Here is a 20,131-nt window from a genome sequence, read left to right on the forward strand (position 1 = left end):
CGAGCCGAATCTTCGCCGATCGATCAGAGGAGAACGGATTGATCGGCAGCTTAGCTAATTATTTATCATTTCATTAAAGGGGAAAAAAATGCACTACCGCTTTAACCCTTGTCCCATATACAGGACACGTGCTCACAACTGTGCCGTACGTGACAAATAATGCTGTTTGATGGAACTGCACAGTTAAACGCAGATAACAACCCCACAACCATTCTTATCAGTTCCACTTCATAAACATTCCATTCATACTTCTATACATCTGCTGGAGGAGTGGACTTAGGCTTATTTTAGACTTATTTTTGCCTTTAACTATACTGGTAGAGAAGAGGGCAAACCAAAAATCAGATATAAAGACCAACATTTCTCAAGAATAGGCGTCACTATTGTAGGAATACTTTGGTCTTACACTAGGAAATGGACTGGTTCTGATATCACCCAAAAATGATTGGGGGGGGGGGGGGGGGTTCCGTCTGTGATTGCTACTATCACATCAACATGGGGAAACCCCCCACAAAACAGGTATTTTATACGTGCTCCCATCATATTAGCAAGCAATAAAAGGGAGTGCATCGAATCTCTTCTCTAAGTGTATAAAGCAAGTAAATATACCACATTCCCGTCTTAAACAGATATGCATCCTGCCTTTCCTCGTTATCTCTTAGCATACAGTGCTTCCACTGCTGCCAGGGATTCTGGGTAATGACATGCAAATGAGTACTCACAGTGGGTCACCTTTTGCTTCTTGTCCCGTTCAACGTGGATTCCTATGAGCTTATGCCTGCCATGTGACACAGCTTCTCAGCACAGCCTGGGTTAAAGACATACATAGCCAGCAAACACACTCACAGACAGCTGTTCCCAGCATATGGTTCTCACTGGGAGGTGGGTTACTGGCTTTGCAGTGTGAAGCTGGAAGTGGCTACAACCAGACACACAATAAGTTATGGGGAGTTAAAAAAAAAGTGACAAAAACCCTGCACTGTACAGCAAAGAACGGGATAAAGAATACTGCTGGAATACAGGACTGGCATTGAGGAGGGCTGAGGTTTTTTTGACGGGACGGTTCAATGTAGCAGGTCAATTTAAAATAAATAAATGTACTCAGTGTAATTGGCTTCATCATCGCTAGATGTAGTCACCATTAAAGTAACGGTCTTACTTATATCTTGTGAAAAAATCCTTTTTAATCAGGAATCCCGGATTCCAGTATATCAGCTTCTGACTGTAGGTTGTTTGATTAGATGATGGCCCCATAATTACTTCGTAAACAAAACGAGCAGGGCTAAGTTAACGAGTTTGAGGACTAAATAATGTTTTTTAGCGATGAGATCATTTGCCAAACGTCATAAAACCCATCCAAACCATTTGTGTACTATGGAAAAGTGAGGCGTAAAAATTGTTTTAATCTACTAATTGGTTTATTTAACAAAAAAAGGTATTGAATCAGCTACATTTAACCTATTTAACTTGCCCATATCAATTTTTGTCCAGGTTGGACTACACCTCTAAAATAGCTCAATTCCAATAGGTGACCATTAAAAATAATAAATATATATATACAGTATATATATATATTGGGTGAAAAAGGCAACAAGAAACCTCCACCGTATTGCATATAGCAAATAAAAAGATGTATGCTGGGGTTAATGGTGAAAGGCAGGGTTGCAGACCTGCCTAAGGCTACGTCTATACTTACTAAGACGGAGCGGAGCGGAGGGGAGGCGCACACACGCTGCGATACTCTTGCTAAAGCCTGAGCGTTTTCATGGCTTTGCTGGGTATGACGCGGGCGCGATTTTGGGGGCGTGTCAATAGGCGTGGCAATGACATTCCGGCGCGGACGTCACTTCCACTACTGTACCTCACATCCTGATCCACCGGCATTTTTTCAAATGCAGCATCTGAAGCACTGTGGTATTATTTCCCCCCGGTCTGGAAAGTAACTCACTTTAATTTTTTGCGTGTGTTGTGTTGTGTGTTTGTGTTGTGTGTGCTTACCACCGGCATCCAAAAAAGAAAAATGACGTCACTTTTGGAAATGTAACTTTACTTTGATTGGAGAAGACAGGTCATATGGTTATGGCATTGCGCAATAGATCACTTGCCTCTGTCTTCTTCAATTTCGGGCCGTTTTGAGCTCTGTCTGATGTGCGCTCTGGCGCCATCTATAGACAGTCTCAAAGAGGACAATACATGTGATCACGCAGCGTGGTCCGCCTCCCCTCCATTCCGCTCTGTCTTAGTAAGTATAGACATAGCCTAAGACATGTGAAAATAAAATATAATATATATATATATATATATATATATATATATATATATATATATATATATATATATATATATATATATATATATATATATATATATATATATATATATATATATATATATATATATATATATATATATATATATATATAGCCCTGTGTAATTTTGGGGTTACATGCCTCTCTCCTCCTGTGCAATAATCCCTGTTAAAAGGGCAGGTTTGCCAGGATTAATCATGAGGTCTGCCCTCTTCTCCTGTGATGTGTATTGTGTAGTGAAGGAAGTGACATCATACATCGTGTCCAATTACAGTGACACAGAGGTGGTGCCTACTGGAGCTATATAGTATGTAACACTGCCTGAATTTAGTGTGTGTGTGAGTGTCTCATCCCACTTGAATGAGACTGTCTGACCCAACACAGTGCCAGGGCTCTAGCAAGGATTGTGGCCCTCCCTTAGGGGAGAGCTGGGCAGGCTATTCCTCTTACTCTATTAGAGAGTAAGGGAAGAGCAAGGACAGCTTCTAGGGCCCTGACTAGGAGTGGTGTCCAGGGACTTCCTTGAGGTGGGCAACCTTTATGATGTGCGGCTAGAGACCGGTCGCAATGATGGACAGTCTGCCACTAAAGATGACAATAAAGAATGTCCAATTTGAAAGAACCTTCTTGCCTGAGAGTGGAGTCATTCAGGGAGAAGCTGCACCCAGAGGTTCTCTTCCAGAGACTCCTCCCTGCTGTCGTGGGGACCTGGGAGAGATGGAGGCGCTGTACCAGAAGTGAGTAGTTCTCAGCATTACCTCACGAGCCAATCCTGATGTATTTCCCTATATCACCGCGGAAGACTCAGGAGTTCTGTAAGCCAGCAGGTGCACCACACTACAGTATATGTAACATGGGGCAGTTTCCTCACGTAAGGGGCCAATGAAACACCGTTACTATACAGCTGTCTGTGGGTGGTTTTCTGGGTATGCACCTTAACCCTGGCTGTGCTCAAAGCTGTGACCATGCAGCAAGCTTAAGCCTATAGGGAACCATGTTAAAAATGGTTATTGAGGCAAAAAGTGACACTGTGTGCTCATTTGCATGTCATTTCCCAGAATCCCTTGCTGCAGTGGAAGTGCTGAATGCTGGGTGATAATGGGGAAAGGCGGGGTTGCAGACCTGCCTAAGACATGCAGATGAGCATACAGTTATATTTGTGTATATATATATATATATATATATATATATATATATATATATATATATATATATATATATATATATATATATATATATATATATATATATTATATATATATATATAAAAAGCTGTGTGTGCTGAGCACGCGCATAGTAAGTGAAACTTCTTTGACTTGTCACAGAAATTGTATTTGTGTTGGTGATGTTTTAATTAAAAATCAAAATACAATTTCAGTTACAAAACGCAAATAAATTTGACTTAGAATGCGCGTGCTCGGCGCACATCCCCTGTATTAGCTATTTGCACTAAGTGTGAATTCCTTGTGTGTATGTGTGTCAGTGTGTGTGTCAGTCAGTGTGTGTGTGTGTATGTGTGTCAGTCAGTGTGTATGTGTATTTGTGTCAGTGTGTATGTGTAAGTCAGTGTGTGTGTCAGTCTGTGTGTGGGGGGTGTGGGTGGGTCAGAGTGTGCGGGGGGGTGTGGGTGGGTCAGAGTGTGCGGGGGGGTGTGGGTGAGTCAGTCAGTGTGCGGGGAGGGGTGGGTGAGTCAGTCAGTGTGCGGGGAGGGGTGGGTGAGTCAGTCAGTGTGCGGGGAGGGGTGGGTCAGTCAGTCAGTGTGTGGGTCAGTCAGTCAGTGTGCGGGGAGGTGTGGGTCAGTCAGTCAGTGTGCGGGGAGGTGTGGGTGGGTCAGTCAGTCAGTGTGCGGGGAGGTGTGGGTGGGTCAGTCAGTCAGTGTGCGGGGAGGTGTGGGTGGGTCAGTCAGTCAGTGTGCGGGGAGGTGTGGGTGGGTCAGTCAGTCAGTGTGCGGGGAGGTGTGGGTGGGTCAGTCAGTCAGTGTGCGGGGAGGTGTGGGTGGGTCACTCAGTCAGTGTGCGGGGAGGTGTGGGTGGGTCAGTCAGTCAGTGTGCGGGGAGGTGTGGGTGGGTCAGTCAGTCAGTGTGCGGGGAGGTGTGGGTGGGTCAGTCAGTCGGTGTGCGGGGAGGTGTGGGTGGGTCAGTCAGACAGTCAGTGTGCGGGGAGGTGTGGGTGGGTCAGTCAGTCAGTGTGCGGGGAGGTGTGGGTGGGTCAGTCAGTCAGTGTGCGGGGAGGTGTGGGTTGGTCAGTCAGTCAGTGTGCGGGGAGGTGTGGGTGGGTCAGTCAGTCAGTGTGCGGGGAGGTGTGGGTGGGTCAGTCAGTCAGTGTGCGGGGAGGTGTGGGTGGGTCAGTCAGTCAGTGTGCGGGGAGGTGTGGGTGGGTCAGTCAGTCAGTGTGCGGGGAGGTGTGGGTGGGTCAGTCAGACAGTCAGTGTGCGGGGAGGTGTGGGTGGGTCAGTCAGTCAGTGTGCGGGGAGGTGTGGGTGGGTCAGTCAGTCATTGGGGGTGTGTGGGTCAGTCAGTGTGGGGGGGGGGGTGGGTGGGTCAGTCAGTGTGTGTGGGGGGGTGTGGGTGGGTCAGTCAGTGTGTGTGGGGGGGGTGTGGGTGGGTCAGTCAGTGTGTGGGGGGGGGTGGGTGGGTCAGTCAGTGTGTGGGGGGGGGTGGGTGGGTCAGTCAGTGTGTGGGGGTGGGTGGGTCAGTCAGTGTGTGGGGGGGGGGGTGGGTGGGTCAGTCAGTGTGTGGGTTCACCAGGGTGCCCAGTGTCCCCAAACTCATGGTTTTCGAGCCCCGATATTTTAGTCCTCTTTCCCCTTCAGTCATGAGTCTCCCCAAAGTCCCCCATGTATTACAATGTTTTCTGTGTTTTATACATTTACTACCATGCTAGTTAGCCAGTGCATCTGCTTAAGGTGCCAGCCAGTCTGCAGAAAGTCCGTAGTTCAAAGAGGAGACAGGATGTTGAGAGGTGTCGGGGAGCTAAATGGTAGGGGCAGAGCGGAGCACCGAGTCCGGAGAACAGAGACCCCCTGCCCCGTAGATGGCAATGGGTTGACTGGGGGAAGCGGCAGAATGTCGGCGCGTTTCCCATTGGTCAATTTGTAAGTCCCACCCACGGCGCACCCAGAGCCGGCTCTACCATGTCTGGTACCCTATAAAAAGTATTAGACAGGTTTATTACAAGTACTCCAGAGATATCTACTTCGTTATTTGTTTTTGCAGTATAAATGATGGCTGATGGTTTCTTCTGTAAACTTTGCTTTCTCGAGACTATACTGTATGTCTAACTATACGTATATTAAAATAGTTTGTTGGAGACTTAAATGTCTCTGCCACAAAAGATACAGACATTTATATAGGCCGGTAAAAAAAAATTGTATCACTCCCCTAATCGGTGGAGGGGCTGGGAGTACCAATCCTTCAACACTATTACAGGGTGGCGCAATTGAACCAAACCAGTCTTTGCCATACAGAGGGCACCATCAGATGGTTAGACAGATTTTTTTTTTTAAATGCCAACCCAGTAAAAACTAGACCATATACTCTGGCAACATGGCACCCCTGTCCAACAATCCAGCCTTTCTACCATGTTTGCCCACAAACTCATGTGGATGACAAAGGGTCTCATACGAGTTGGAAATATCTTAGAGACCAGATAAAATAATTTAATGCATTAAAAGAAACCCACCAAATACCCCCCACCGAACTATACAGCTATTTACAGAATACACATTTATTTTCAAAGGGCCCTTCCTATACCTCCAGCAATACCGTTTACGAAAATATTTGCAAGGACAACCCAATGTCCAAAGTTCTGATCTCCACGCTACACCAAGAACTACTCTTTAATTGTACAAACGCGTCTTATATTAAACAATGGGTCAAAGACCTGGGAATACCTAGAGTCTGATGGTCGGGAAGAGAATATCATCTCGCTCTATCAACACCACTATAAAAGAGAACAGTTACCAACTACTTTATAGGTATTTCACCCCTGACAAACTTCATAAAATATATCCTCAGACCTCATTACAGTGTTTTCCAAATTGTGGCATGCAGGTGTAACGGGTATTCCCCCCCACCCAATCGCATATAGAGTGTATGTGAGGGGGAACCTATATGTTACCAGGTGTGGTGCGTTATACCTGTCAGGCCCACAGGAGGTCTGAGCCCCCGCTAGTGAGAGCCTGGGGTGAATCTCTGGAACGTTTCAGCGCCTCCACCTATGTGAGCTTCTAGGAGTGTAGAGTGGCCCTCACATAGGAACATCCATAAAGTAACCAGCCCACACCAAAGGTTATGGCCAAAAGGGTTTACTATATGGCAAATAACACAACACAACATACTTCAACAATATGACATTGACAGTGTCCCTCTATAACACTAATAAGCACAACTACCCGGTCACCACGCAGGGCTTTGTACCCCACACGTTATATCAATAGTCCCAAATGTCCCACAATACCCCAAGTGAGTGACTGCTGGTAAAGTTGGTGCACTTATAGATACCTGCCCAGGCACACGTCCGTGCCCGGGTGTAAAGCTCTTCAAAAAGGGTCTGACGCAGGAACAGGAATCCGCCTCCGCGTGAGGTGTCTCCCTCGTGGAGCGTCGCACCCACAGAATGTCTCTTGTAGTAGAGCCTGTCTGAGCCCAGACGCAGGCCGCGATCACTGCGTGCAACTGGCACCGGTGATGTCACATAGAACTGTGTACTATAGAAAGCAGACCCCCTTGCACTGAAAGGGGCCTTCCCTGAAACTGCCAAACTAACTGCTGTGGCTGCACTGCAAGCGACACTGTCTCTTCTTGTCAGAGCCCACAGCACTGCAGCTGTGTCACTGACAAGACTCAGACTCGGATAAGGGCAGGGTCCCTACCTAAGGGGCCTTCCCTATGAACTTACCCACTAACCTAGTGGGGAGTGGGGCCTACCTTGGCCTGGGGTGTCAGGGGCCTAGTACAGCAGAGAACTGCAGCTGTGTACACTACCTTCCCCAATCGCTTCCTGGATCCAACTGACAAAACCCTGTCTGCACACAACATTGTTGCAACTTTGCAGCATGAGAAGCTGCCAGCTCTATTGGCTTCAATGCTGCCTGTGACCAGGGTGAAAGTGCAGTCCCCAGAGGCTGCTGGGAATTGTAGTTCTTGGTACAGCTCTTTCCTATGGGGACCGCGTGCGCGATCTTTACTGCGCATGTCTGAAGCTGTAATGGCCGCCGCTACTCTTAACTGAGTATGCGCAACTTCCAAGAGCTCTTGCACACATGTAATGGCCACCTCTATGCTTGCCAGCCTCTGTGCATTGCACGGCACAGGCGCGAACTCCCGCGCCAACCTCAACATGGCCACCGCGATTGCTCTGCTTACGCGCAAGCCTCCGCACATGCGCGAACACATTAAACATGGCGGCGTCCTGCCGCAGCTGTCACCGGGAGCCCCCGGGAACGCGCTCGCCGCTGCAGCAGCACACACGCAGGGGGGGAAAGAAACCTGCAGACACTGGGACCAGAGGGACCCTGGCTACACAGGGCACTTTCTTTCATATCTAGTGGGAAATGTCCCTCACTAAAAACTCTATGGACCCAAGTGTTCCAACTTATTAGCAGTTTACTACAGACAACAATTCATCCAGACCCAGCTTCAGCTTTACTTGATAACAGACCTCAAAACATTACCAAAGTAGAACATAAACTAAGGCTGCGCTTATACAGCCGGCGACCGATGCGAAAACTGTAATTCATATTTTGGAGACATCGCTGACTACAATTCCAGTGACGTCAGCAAGGGGGAAGGCAGGAGACGGAGAAGCTCTCTGATTGGCTTATAGCCAGTCACATTTGGAGACCGTCTCTCCAAAAATGAAATTCTACAGGCGCCAATGCATTTGTTTTGACGTAGCGTCGCTGTCAGCGGCACTATAAGCGGAGCCTTATGATACATTCTTTTTGCAACCATTTGCTGGTTTGCCTTTAATTTGAAACAACCAGCTCCACGATGACTGCATTCCTCAATGATAATATTAATACATTCCAGAGGGTATGGGATCCATGGTTTTCAGAGGAAAAATCACTCACAGTAGAAATCTACTAACTAAACCGGGGCCTTTCCTGGAGACAAGGCCCTAAAAGATTCTTTATCGGTTCATCCAAGTACATTGTATGTGTTCAGCAGAAAGCCGCATTATATACATCAAACCAATGGACCAAAACCTGTTGTGATAAAGGATCAGACAGGACCTCTACGCATTAAACAACTGCATAATATCCCTGTACAAACTGTATCTTACTAAATACTACCATCAACGTTGTAACCTATTTATTTATGTTATGTTTAACCCCACCCGAATCCTTTTTTTGCCCTATCTACCCCCTTCCTTCTGAAAACTCAAAAAAAAAAAAATCAGAAAAGTGAAACAACAAAAAAAGTGGTCTCTTTGGATTATTTACAAAAATCCAAAAGTCGTATTTCCTTGTTTTTCTTCTTTAAAGGCTCGAGTTTGAAGGGAGTGCGTTCTTCACATACTGTACGACTACAGTGTACATCTACTTGTATATGCTCCCCATCAATTGTTTTGAAAGGCCTGCACTGTTTTATACACCCGCACAGTTAAGCAATGAAAGATGTCATTCATTGCTTGTGGAAACAGCTGTCTGTACAGAACTAGAGCGCCCAACCGAGACAAACTGCAAACATGGCAGATGGGGTTATTTCCACAGAAGGTCGATAGGCAAAGCTAATTGTACCAAACAGAACTTACTGTAAGAGCAGTAGTGATTACCATAAAGCAGGGGTGGGCAAAATATTCGCGCTGCGCCCCCACTGCCGTTCCCCAAGTGCTCACGGGCGACCCCCCCCACCACCATGCTTCCCGGCGTGCGGAGGTCATGTGACGTCATGCCATGACCCCACGTCGTCATTTGACGCCGCGTTGCCATGGCGATGTGTCACACAGCCGGCTGAATCAAAGTGGGGTGTTGCAGGGGCCTCACGCGATCCCCCGGCATTAAATTAAATGCGTTGGGGAAAAGCGCGGGGCCTCTGCAACCACCCGCGCCCTACCCCCCCCCCCCAGATAAATCTCCTGCCCCCCCTGGGGGACCCAAAATGCTATTTGCAACTGTGGGAAGCCTATGGTTCCCGGAATAGCTTATGGTTAAAGAAGCGCTTTCCAGTTGCCACCCCCTCCCAAGAGTAACAAAATGGTGGTTTAAAATTCCCACGTTACGTGGCTCAATAGGAAGCCGCAACATACACGGGCTACATCTACCAGTAAATATCTTGGGAATCAGGGTGTCCCCTAAGATTAAATTAACGAGGTTGAGCCCAAAGAAAAAAAAAGTAGGTAAAGTGGGTGTAACCGGGAACCTTAACGCCTTCATTTCAGAGAAAGAGAGAGGTGCTCAGTTTTTGGCTGATGTCAGTGGAACTTGCAAACACATACAGTACAGCAAGGCCCCGCTTCTCAGCGCCCCGCTTCTCAGCGCCCCGTCCACACGGCAGTACCGAGAAGGGGGCCGCCATGTCTGCGCATGTGCTGAACGGGCCAGTCCGAGGGCGCGCATGCGCAGAATGGGGTGGGGTTGCCGAGGTTGCGCATGCGTAGGGCGAATGGCCGGTCTGCGCACACAGCGGAAAACTGCCGGTTCCGCTTTCCGGCGATTTTCACTTTGCGGCAGGCCCTTAGATCGGAACCCGCTGCATGCCCGGGGCCCTCCTGTACCCATACATGATATTGAACAGGGGTGGCCAACTCCAGTTCTCAACGGCCACCAACAGGCCAGGTTTTAAGCATATCCCTGCCTCAGCACACGTGGCTCAGTCGCTGACCTGTTGGTGACCCTGGAGGACTGTATTTTACCGCCCCTGATGTAGAACAACCATGTTTATAAAACCAGATCTACGGAAGGAGGAACTTTCACAAGCGATTTATTATTAAAACGCTCTGTAAACATTCAGGGGTCCTGGACCATTCAGTTTAAACCCATAAAACCTGCTATTCACTTACTATGGTTCTCTGCTAGGCTGCGCCAGAGGTGTTATTGCAAAGAGAACATCTGTTGCAAATCTAAAAAGGAACTATTTACAGGTTCATGACACTTAGTCCTACAGGTGATGGAAGTCACGCACATTCCCTTCTTTACCAGCAGTGTGAAAGGAAGCTGGAAAGAGTTACATTGTGCAGGCAATTGTTGGAAGCAAGTGTTTATTAACAGCTAAATAACATGCTGACCCAAATACAATTCAGTATCATTAGCTCTAACACACACACACACCTTTATAATATTTACCTTATATAATCTCTCCCAGGGGTGCACAAACTGGGGGGCGCTTACAGAGGCGCCACGTGCTCTTCCCCACAACTTTTTTTTAAAGATGCCAACGCGACATCACATGACTGACGTTAAATGTCGCTGCCGGAGGAAAGGTAAGGCTGCGGCCAGGGTGGGAGAGCGCTCGCTGACGCTCGAGCGCCGTGACGTCAGGAGCTGAGCGTTTCATGGCCAGCCCGTTCCGCGCTCGAGGGGGTGTGTCGGGGGGCGCGGCCATGACGTCACGGAGCTGGTTCGCCTTCATTGAATGAACCGCTCACGTGACGCATCAGCGAGCAGCCAAATCAAATTTGGTTGTCTCTCCAAGCAGGTAAGCGCTCACGCTGGCCACACACATTGCAGCAATGTGTTTCATCGCAGCCAGCGCGAGCTCGCTCAGCGTCACCCTGGACGCAGGCTAAAAGGGGGGTAGGCGCAAGCAGGGGGACGTAAACAAAAAAAAAGTTTGCGCACTCCTGACCTATCCCGATATAAACGCGACAGAGGTGCAAATAACCCCGGCTACATCTGTGATTATAAATCATCACACACTGAATAGAAATGAGGGATCGGCAATATTTGTATTTAATCTTAGTTACATTCGTTGAAAGGTTCAGCCCCACGTAGGAAAAACTGAACCAGATCGGAGTTATGCACATTCTTCCAAGCTCAGCAACAATTACTGTACATACAGTAAGAAGGGGGAGAACAAAAACCACCCTAAACGGCAACTTACAAAGTGTACAAATATTTCCAAAATACGTGTCTGACTTGTTTGAGAAGAGCTTCAGTTATCTATTGTTAACCTATCACACAGCACAACCATCACACAGCACAACCTATCACACAGCACAACCTATCACACAGCACAACCTATCACACAGCACAACCTATCACACAGCACAACCTATCACACAGCACAACCTATCACACAGCACAACCATCACACAGCACAACCATCACACAGCACAACCATCACACAGCACAACCATCACACAGAAACTGCCTATTACACAGAAACTGCCTATCACACAGCACAACCATCACACAGCACAACCATCACACAGCACAACCATCACACAGCACAACCATCACACAGCACAACCATCACACAGCACAACCATCACACAGCACAACCATCACACAGCACAACCATCACACAGCACAACCATCACACAGCACAACCATCACACAGCACAACCATCACACAGCACAACCATCACACAGCACAACCATGACACAGCACAACCATGACACAGCACAACCATCACACAGCACAACCTATCACACAGCACAACCTATCACACAGCACAACCTATCACACAGCACAACCTATCACACAGCACAACCATCACACAGCACAACCTATCACACAGCACAACCTATCACACAGCACAACCATCACACAGCACAACCTATCACACAGCACAACCTATCACACAGCACAACCTATCACACAGCACAACCATCACACAGCACAACCATCACACAGCACAACCATCACACAGCACTGCCTATCACACAGCACTGCCTATCACACAGCGCTACCTATTAGTGCAACGTGCCTCTAATGGAACTGTCCCACTAAACATATCACTAGAATGCCCTGTGACAGGCTGTGGACTGACACGGTACCACTCTCTGCCTGCGGGAACAACCTTTGATATCATTAGTAACCATGTATTATTTGTCTTAACTCTGTGCCCAGGACATACTTGAAAACGAGAGGTAACTCTCACTGTATTACTTCCTGGTAAAATATTTTATAAATAAAGAAATTAGGACAAGGCCGCACCCCCATCACGCCCCTGCCGCACCTATATGCTTCACTGCAAAGTATATCAGATAGATGTGCTATTAGGGCAAATATTTGACAATCTTATGACTTAGTCCTCAAAGTAGATTTTTTTAAACAAAACATTTTTTTTTTAATAAAAACTCTTCCCTTGTCATCAAGAGTTTAAAAACACCAGACAATACATACATATATATATATATATATATATATATATATATATATATATATATTGATAACAGTCCCTGTTGTGGACCGAAACGTTTACTTTGAGGTGTGTGTATGTATTATATATACAGTATGTATAGTCACACACACACTACATAAGTGTCATGTTTCATCCCTCAAACATTTACTAAACAATCACCAGACAGCAATGTTTTTGTTATCAAGAATAACTAATACTAAAACGTTAACCCTTCTGATACTAATGCGATGGGGTCCAAGTAGCAAGTGGGTTGTGTTGCTCAGGTAGTGTGACTTGAATGTTACCAGGCTCTCCCTTCTCCAGAAACATTTCCCACGCACCTCACATCTGCACAGGAAATGTTCAATTTAACACAGGCATAACCCCCCCCCCCCCCTCCCTCATATCCATAAAGTGGGAAATTACTTTAAAAAAACTCCACTGCTTTCAAAACTTAAAAGCTATTTATGCGCATGTTACACTTCTCAGCTTAATGCAAAAGGAAAGACATTAATGCTCCCTCGGATTAAAGTCCTGGGAGACATGCTGAGGAAGGCGGCACAGAGATCCGGGATAGAAGTGCATGAAACACCCTCCTCTCCTGCAGGGAGTCTCTGTGCAGTGGGGTCTCTGTGCAGTGAGGTCTCTGTGCAGTGGGGTCTCTGTGCAGTGGGGTCTCTGTGCAGTGGGGTCTCTGTGCAGTGGGGTCTCTGTGCAGTGGGGTCTCTGTGCAGTGGGGTCTCTGTGCAGTGGGGTCTCTGTGCAGTGGGGTCTCTGTGCAGTGAGGTCTCTGTGCAGTGAGGTCTCTGTGCAGTGAGGTCTCTGTGCAGTGGGGTCTCTGTGCAGTGGGGTCTCTGTGCAGTGGGGTCTCTGTGCAGTGAGGTCTCTGTGCAGTGGGTCTCAGTGGGGTCTCTGTGCAGTGAGGTCTCTGTGCAGTGAGTCTCTGTGCAGTGGGGTCTCTGTGCAGTGGGGTCTCTGTGCAGTGGGGTCTCTGTGCAGTGGGGTCTCTGTGCAGTGGGGTCTCTGTGCAGTGGGGTCTCTGTGCAGTGGGGTCTCTGTGCAGTGGGGTCTCTGTGCAGTGGGGTCTCTGTGCAGTGGGGTCTCTGTGCAGTGGGGTCTCTGTGCAGTGGGGTCTCTGTGCAGTGGGGTCTCTGTGCAGTGGGGTCTCTGTGCAGTGGGGTCTCTGTGCAGTGAGTCTCTGTGCAGTGAGTCTCGGTGCAGTCCTGTAAGGGAACTTTACAGAGGAATAGAAACAGAACAGATAAATAAGTCAGTACCTGTGCCCGGATTGTGCTTTTCTTGCTGCAAACAGGCGGCTGTGTATTCCGGTCTGCTCACTTTCAGCTCTGGACAAGAAAGGGTTGTCTATTCCCTGGGTTATAAACGGTTATAAACACAACAAAACAGCTACTCTGCACTGAAATTGTATCTGAAAGCTGCCTCTTCCTCCTCCCCTCCCTGACATCACCTGTACCTCCCTCCCATTGCATCACTCACAAGTCCCCACCCCATGATAGTGACAATGGCAGCAAGTCAAGTCTCTCTTCCCTACTATGAGCATACTGTGCTGTAGTATTGCACCATGCAATGATATTATGCTGCAGACGTCACAGACGTGCAAATACAGTAAGTGCAGTATTTGGGGAGTGGTGTATACAAAGTATCCTGAGCAAAAACTGCACCAGATATACAGTAGCAAAGAAAATACATTATTTGAGAATTGTGCTGCAGTGTATTTCATTACTTTTGCAGCAGGGAGAATTAGTATATAACCCCCTCTACCTGCTGCTCACTTTAAAATATAACTACATATTGGATCTCAACCTGAAAGTATCACACGCTTTTAAAATCATTAAGTGCTCATGTAAAATTGACACTTAAAAAAAGGTATATCCTGCAGATTAAAATGAACTCTTTTTCTAATGCTATTGGTGTATTCATATGCCTTGTATTTTCCAAGCATTAAAATAGTGGTAAATGTTTTTCTTAATAAACTAATTGAGCACTGTTAGTGCCCCCCCAATCCCCCACCCCTGACCTCCCACCACCAGTGTCGAGGACCTTGCAAGACCTCCCCTTTCACACCTGACTCTCAAGCTTCCCCTCTTTTCCTCACTCCCTCTCCCCCCTCCCTCTCACTCTCTTCCCCCTCAGCTATCACTCAATTACCCCCTCACACTCATTTCCTCCTCCTCCCCTGGCCACATACACAATTCCCCCCAATAACCACACAACCCCCCCCCCCCCACACACACACACACACACTCACACACACATACAGTAATTACCCACACACAATATTAGCCCCCAATACAAAACATCACTAACACCCCCAAAATACAAACACCACTACCCCCCTAGATACAAACACCACTACTCCCCCCAGTTACAAAAATCACTACTCCCCCAAAATACTGTACAAACGCCACTACTCTCCCCAAATGAAATTAACCCCCAAATACAATTACCAACCCCAACCAAATACAATTACCATAACCACTCCCCCAAAATACAATTACCACCCCCCAAACATAATTACCTCCCCCCCAAACATAATTACCACCCCCCCAAACACTTTTACCACTTAACTCTGGTTGCCACCGCCCCCATGCCCCAGCTCTCCCAGCTGCTCTGCCTGCATCTTCCCACGCCGGCATCTCTCCCGCAGGCGTGCGCTGGAAGCTGGGCCGGACTTCCGGGTGCTAGCAGGAGAGAGAGGACGGCTTGGAAAGAGGCAGGCAGAGCAGCTGGGTAGAGCCAGGAGCTGTGGCCCACGGTGGCAACCAGACCCGGCAGGCCGGACCCAACTTTCAGCACCGGCCAAGCCCCCCACAGCCTCTGTTGGCGGCCCTGTCCCCAGGTGTGCATCACAGGGCCAGCTTTAGGGTAGAACGATAGGCGCAGTCCTTCAGCGCGCTCCCAATTGCTTGGCGTCCTGATCGACCTCGCCTCTCGATTTACCCTAAAGCCGGCCATGGTTTATCAACCACATTTCTGCAAAGGGACCCGTTTTCTCGAGGTTATCAGAGATTGACACAATCAGATATGATGGGGTTGTTTTAATCCCATGCGTTCAGTTTCTGCAATGAGATAGTCAAAGGATGACTTTCTTGATCTTATGATTTGATACCATCTGTTTAATTTATTATGTGCTCTGGTTATAAAAGTCAGCCTGTAAAAACTATTCATTTGAGTGCCAGTGACAGGGCTCCCATCTGCATCCCGATCACACAGAGTTTGCTATCCAACCCTGGTTCTGAACCTGACATAGCTCATATAAGAGCCAATAGTGACAGAATGTTCTCTTTCAGTATGGATCTGCTCTCCGGGTTTATATGAACTATAACAATGTGTAATAAGGATCTCGGGGACAACCCTTGTGTTTGTATACCTTATACTCAGTGAGTTCCTTTTGGGGCTTCAACAAATAGAAAGAAACCAGATACAACAAAGTTATGGAGGGTAAAAACAAAAAGCCCCAAAATGTTAGTGGATAAAGTCACCATTTGTGCTTACCACAAACCTATTGTGCCTTGTTTGCAATCACTACCGACTTCACCATACACTACAGGATCAGCAAGCAAGCTCAGACTAGTGAATCGAAAGGGACAAAACTGCTCTTTCTGAGCGGGTTTTCTGACTCTGCTTTCCTGTAACCCACGCCTGGCTCTGCTCTCCTGTATCCCACGCCTGGCTCTGCTCTCCTGTAACCCACGCCTGGCTCTGCTCTCCTGTAACCCACGCCTGGCTCTGCTCTCCTATAACCCACGCCTGGCTCTGCTCTCCTGTAACCCACGCCTGACTCTGCTCTCCTGTAACCCACGCCTGGCTCTGCTCTCCTGTAACCCACGCCTGACTCTGCTCTCCTGTAACCCGTGCCTGGCTCTGCTCTCCTGTAATCCGTGCCTGGCTCTGCTCTCCTGTAACCCGTGCCTGGCTCTGCTCTCCTGTAACCCGTGCCTGGCTCTGCTCTCCTGTAATCCGTGCCTGGCTCTGCTCTCCTGTAACCCACGCCTGGCTCTGCTCTCCTGTAACCCATGCCTGGCTCTGCTCTCCTGTAACCCATGCCTGGCTCTGCTCTCCTGTAACCCATGCCTGGCTCTGCTCTCCTGTAACCCATGCCTGACTCTGCTCTCCTGTTACCCATGCCTGGCTCTGCTCTGCTCTCCTGTAACCCATGCCTGGCTCTGCTCTCCTGTAACCCATGCCTGGCTCTGCTCTCCTGTAACCCATGCCTGGCTCTGCTCTCCTGTAACCCATGCCTGACTCTGCTCTCCTGTAACCCATGCCTGGCTCTGCTCTCCTGTAACCCATGCCTGGCTCTGCTCTCCTGCTCTCCTGTAACCCATGCCTGGCTCTGCTCTCCTGTAACCCACGCCTGGCTCTGCTCTCCTGTAACCCACGCCTGACTCTGCTCTCCTGTAACCCACGCCTGGCTCTGCTCTCCTGTAACCCACGCCTGGCTCTGCTCTCCTGTAACCCATGCCTGGCTCTGCTCTCCTGTAACCCATGCCTGGCTCTGCTCTCCTGTAACCCACGCCTGGCTCTGCTCTCCTGTAACCCACGCCTGGCTCTGCTCTCCTGTATCCCACGCCTGGCTCTGCTCTCCTGTAACCCACGCCTGGCTCTGCTCTCCTGTAACCCACGCCTGGCTCTGCGCTCCTGTAACCCACGCCTGACTCTGCTTTCCTGTAACCCACGCCTGACTCTGCTCTCCTGTAACCCATGCCTGGCTCTGCTCTCCTGTAACCCGTGCCTGACTCTGCTCTCCTGTAACCCACGCCTGGCTCTGCTCTCCTGTATCCCATGCCTGGCTCTGCTCTCCTGTAACCCATGCCTGGCTCTGCTCTCCTGTATCCCATGCCTGGCTCTGCTCTCCTGTAACCCATGCCTGGCTCTGCTCTCCTGTAACCCATGCCTGGCTCTGCTCTCCTGTAACCCACGCCTGACACTGCTCTCCTGTAACCCATGCCTAGCTCTGCTCTCCTGTAACCCATGCCTGAATCTGCTCTCCTGTAACCCATGCCTGGCTCTGCTCTCCTGTAACCCATGCCTGAATCTGCTCTCCTGTAACCCGTGCCTGGCTCTGCTCTCCTGTAACCCACGCCTGGCTCTGCTCTCCTGTAACCCACGCCTGGCTCTGCTCTCCTGTAACCCACGCCTGGCTCTGCTCTCCTGTAACCCACACCTGGCTCTGCTCTCCTGTAACCCACGCCTGGCTCTGCTCTCCTGTAACCCACGCCTGGCTCTGCTCTCCTGTAACCCACGCCTGGCTCTGCTCTCCTGTAACCCACGCCTGGCTCTGCTCTCCTGTAACCCACGCCTGGCTCTGCTCTCCTGTAACCCACGCCTGGCTCTGCTCTCCTGTAACCCACGCCTGGCTCTGCTCTCCTGTAACCCATGCCTGGCTCTGCTCTCCTGTAACCCATGCCTGGCTCTGCTCTCCTGTAACCCATGCCTGGCTCTGCTCTCCTGTAACCCATGCCTGGCTCTGCTCTCCTGTAACCCATGCCTGGCTCTGCTCTCCTGTAACCCATGCCTGGCTCTGCTCTCCTGTAACCCATGCCTGGCTCTGCTCTCCTGTAACCCATGCCTGGCTTTATACACCACAGTGTTTAATGTGGTAGGCAAATGATCCTACGGCAGGAGTGGCCAACTCCAGTCCTAAAGGGCCACCAACAGCTCAGGTTTTAAGGATATCCCCGCTTCAGCACAGGTAGCTCAATCAATCAAGTTGTTGACTGAGCCACTTGTGCTGAAGCAGGGAAATCCTGTAACCCTGACCTGTTGGTGGCCCTTGAGGACTGGAGTTGGCCGCCCCTGATCTAGAAAAACATTGATGCTTATAATGGGTAGGAAGCCAAAAAGTGACACTCGTTTGCATGCCAGTGCCCTGTGTCCTTGTCTGTAGGTTTCGGAAACCTGTAGAAGACATGCGAGAGCCCTCACGGGTTTCTTAACTTTACTGTATCTTAGCAGTGGCACATTTCTGCCACCAAACGGGAAAGAGAAATCTAATTTGAACAGCCATGGGAACGTGCAATGATGAAAAGCCTGTGACGTTAGCAGCCTTTTGTGACGTGTAACGTTTTCTGGATATTGAACTTCCTTGAACAACAGAGTATTGTATGACAGTATTGTGACGGTATGGGGAATTATGGCTGCTGTTAATAAAGGTTAAGTCTGCCATTACCCCTACCTGTCAGTAATACATTGGTATTGTATTATATGTTGTGTATATATGTATGTCTTTGCTTGGTTCCAGCACCTCAGGAATCAGGGGTTAATATGTTTGCAGTAGAATTAGTGCAAATGTTATGTTGCAGTCCTACCCACCAATCAGGGCCTGGGCATGTAGGCAGCTCCCTCCTACCCACCAATCAGGGCCTGGGCATTTAGGCAGCACCTTCCTACCCACCAATCAGGGCCAGCATGTAGGCAGCTCCTTCCTACCCACCAATCAGGGCCTGGGCATGTAGGCAGCTCCTTCCTACCCACCAATCAGGGCCGGGCATGTAGGTAGCCCCTTCCTACCCACCAATCAGGGCCTGGGCATGTAGGCAGCTCCTTCCTACCCACCAATCAGGGCCTGGGCATGTAGGCAGCACCTTCCTACCAACCAATCAGGGCCAGCATGTAGGCAGCACCTTCCTATCCACCAATCAGCGCCTGGGCATGTAGACAGCTCCTTCCTACCCACCAATCAGGGCCTGGGCATGTAGGCAGGTCCTTCCTACCCACCAATCAGGGCCTGGGCATGTAGGCAGCACTTCCTACCAACCAATCAGGGCCAGCATGTAGACAGCTCCTTCCTACCCACCAATCAGGGCCGGGCATGTAGGTAGCCCCTTCCTACCCACCAATCAGGGCCTGGGCATGTAGGCAGCTCCTTCCTACCCACCAATCAGGGCCTGGGCATGTAGGCAGCACCTTCCTACCAACCAATCAGGGCCAGCATGTAGGCAGCACCTTCCTATCCACCAATCAGCGCCTGGGCATGTAGACAGCTCCTTCCTACCCACCAATCAGGGCCTGGGCATGTAGGCAGCTCCTTCCTACCCACCAATCAGGGCCTGGGCATGTAGGCAGCACTTCCTACCAACCAATCAGGGCCAGCATGTAGACAGCTCCTTCCTACCCACCAATCAGGGCCGGGCATGTACGCAGCTCCTTCCTACCCACCAATCAGGGCCGGGCATGTAGACAGCTCCTTCCTACCCACCAATCAGGGCCGGGCATGTAGGCAGCTCCTTCCTATCCACCAATCAGGGCCGGGCATGCAGGCAGCACCTTCCTACCCACCAATCAGGGTCTGGGCATGTAGGCAGCTCCTTCCTACCCACCAATCAGGGCCAGCATGTAGACAGCTCCTTCCTACCCACCAATCAGGGCCAGCATGTAGACAGCTCCCTCCTACCCACCAATCAGGGCCGGGCATGTAGACAGCTCCTTCCTACCCACCAATTAGGGTCTGGGCATGTAGACAGCACCTTCCTACCCACCAATCAGGGTCTGGGCATGCAGGCAGCACC

At 49.3% G+C, this 20,131-nt stretch overlaps 1 protein-coding gene across 3 annotated transcripts in view; it reads right to left on the minus strand.

The window, feature by feature from the left end:
- CARHSP1 (calcium regulated heat stable protein 1) overlaps positions 1 to 14,062 on the minus strand; it is a 92,728-nt gene extending 78,666 nt beyond the window's left edge. The window contains exon 1 of one of the 3 annotated variants that reach the window (XM_075565312.1): positions 13,877 to 14,062. The gene's annotated coding sequence lies outside the window, so the exon portion shown is untranslated. Of the gene's footprint in view, positions 1 to 7,237; positions 7,260 to 7,294; positions 7,316 to 13,876 lie in introns of those variants that run through there. The other 2 variants (XM_075565314.1, XM_075565313.1) reach the window with 2 other exon arrangements.
- Between the last annotated feature and the right edge of the window lie 6,069 nt (positions 14,063 to 20,131).

This window comes from Ascaphus truei, chromosome 11 (assembly GCF_040206685.1).
Source record: "Ascaphus truei isolate aAscTru1 chromosome 11, aAscTru1.hap1, whole genome shotgun sequence".
NCBI classification, from domain to species: Eukaryota; Metazoa; Chordata; class Amphibia; order Anura; family Ascaphidae; genus Ascaphus; species Ascaphus truei.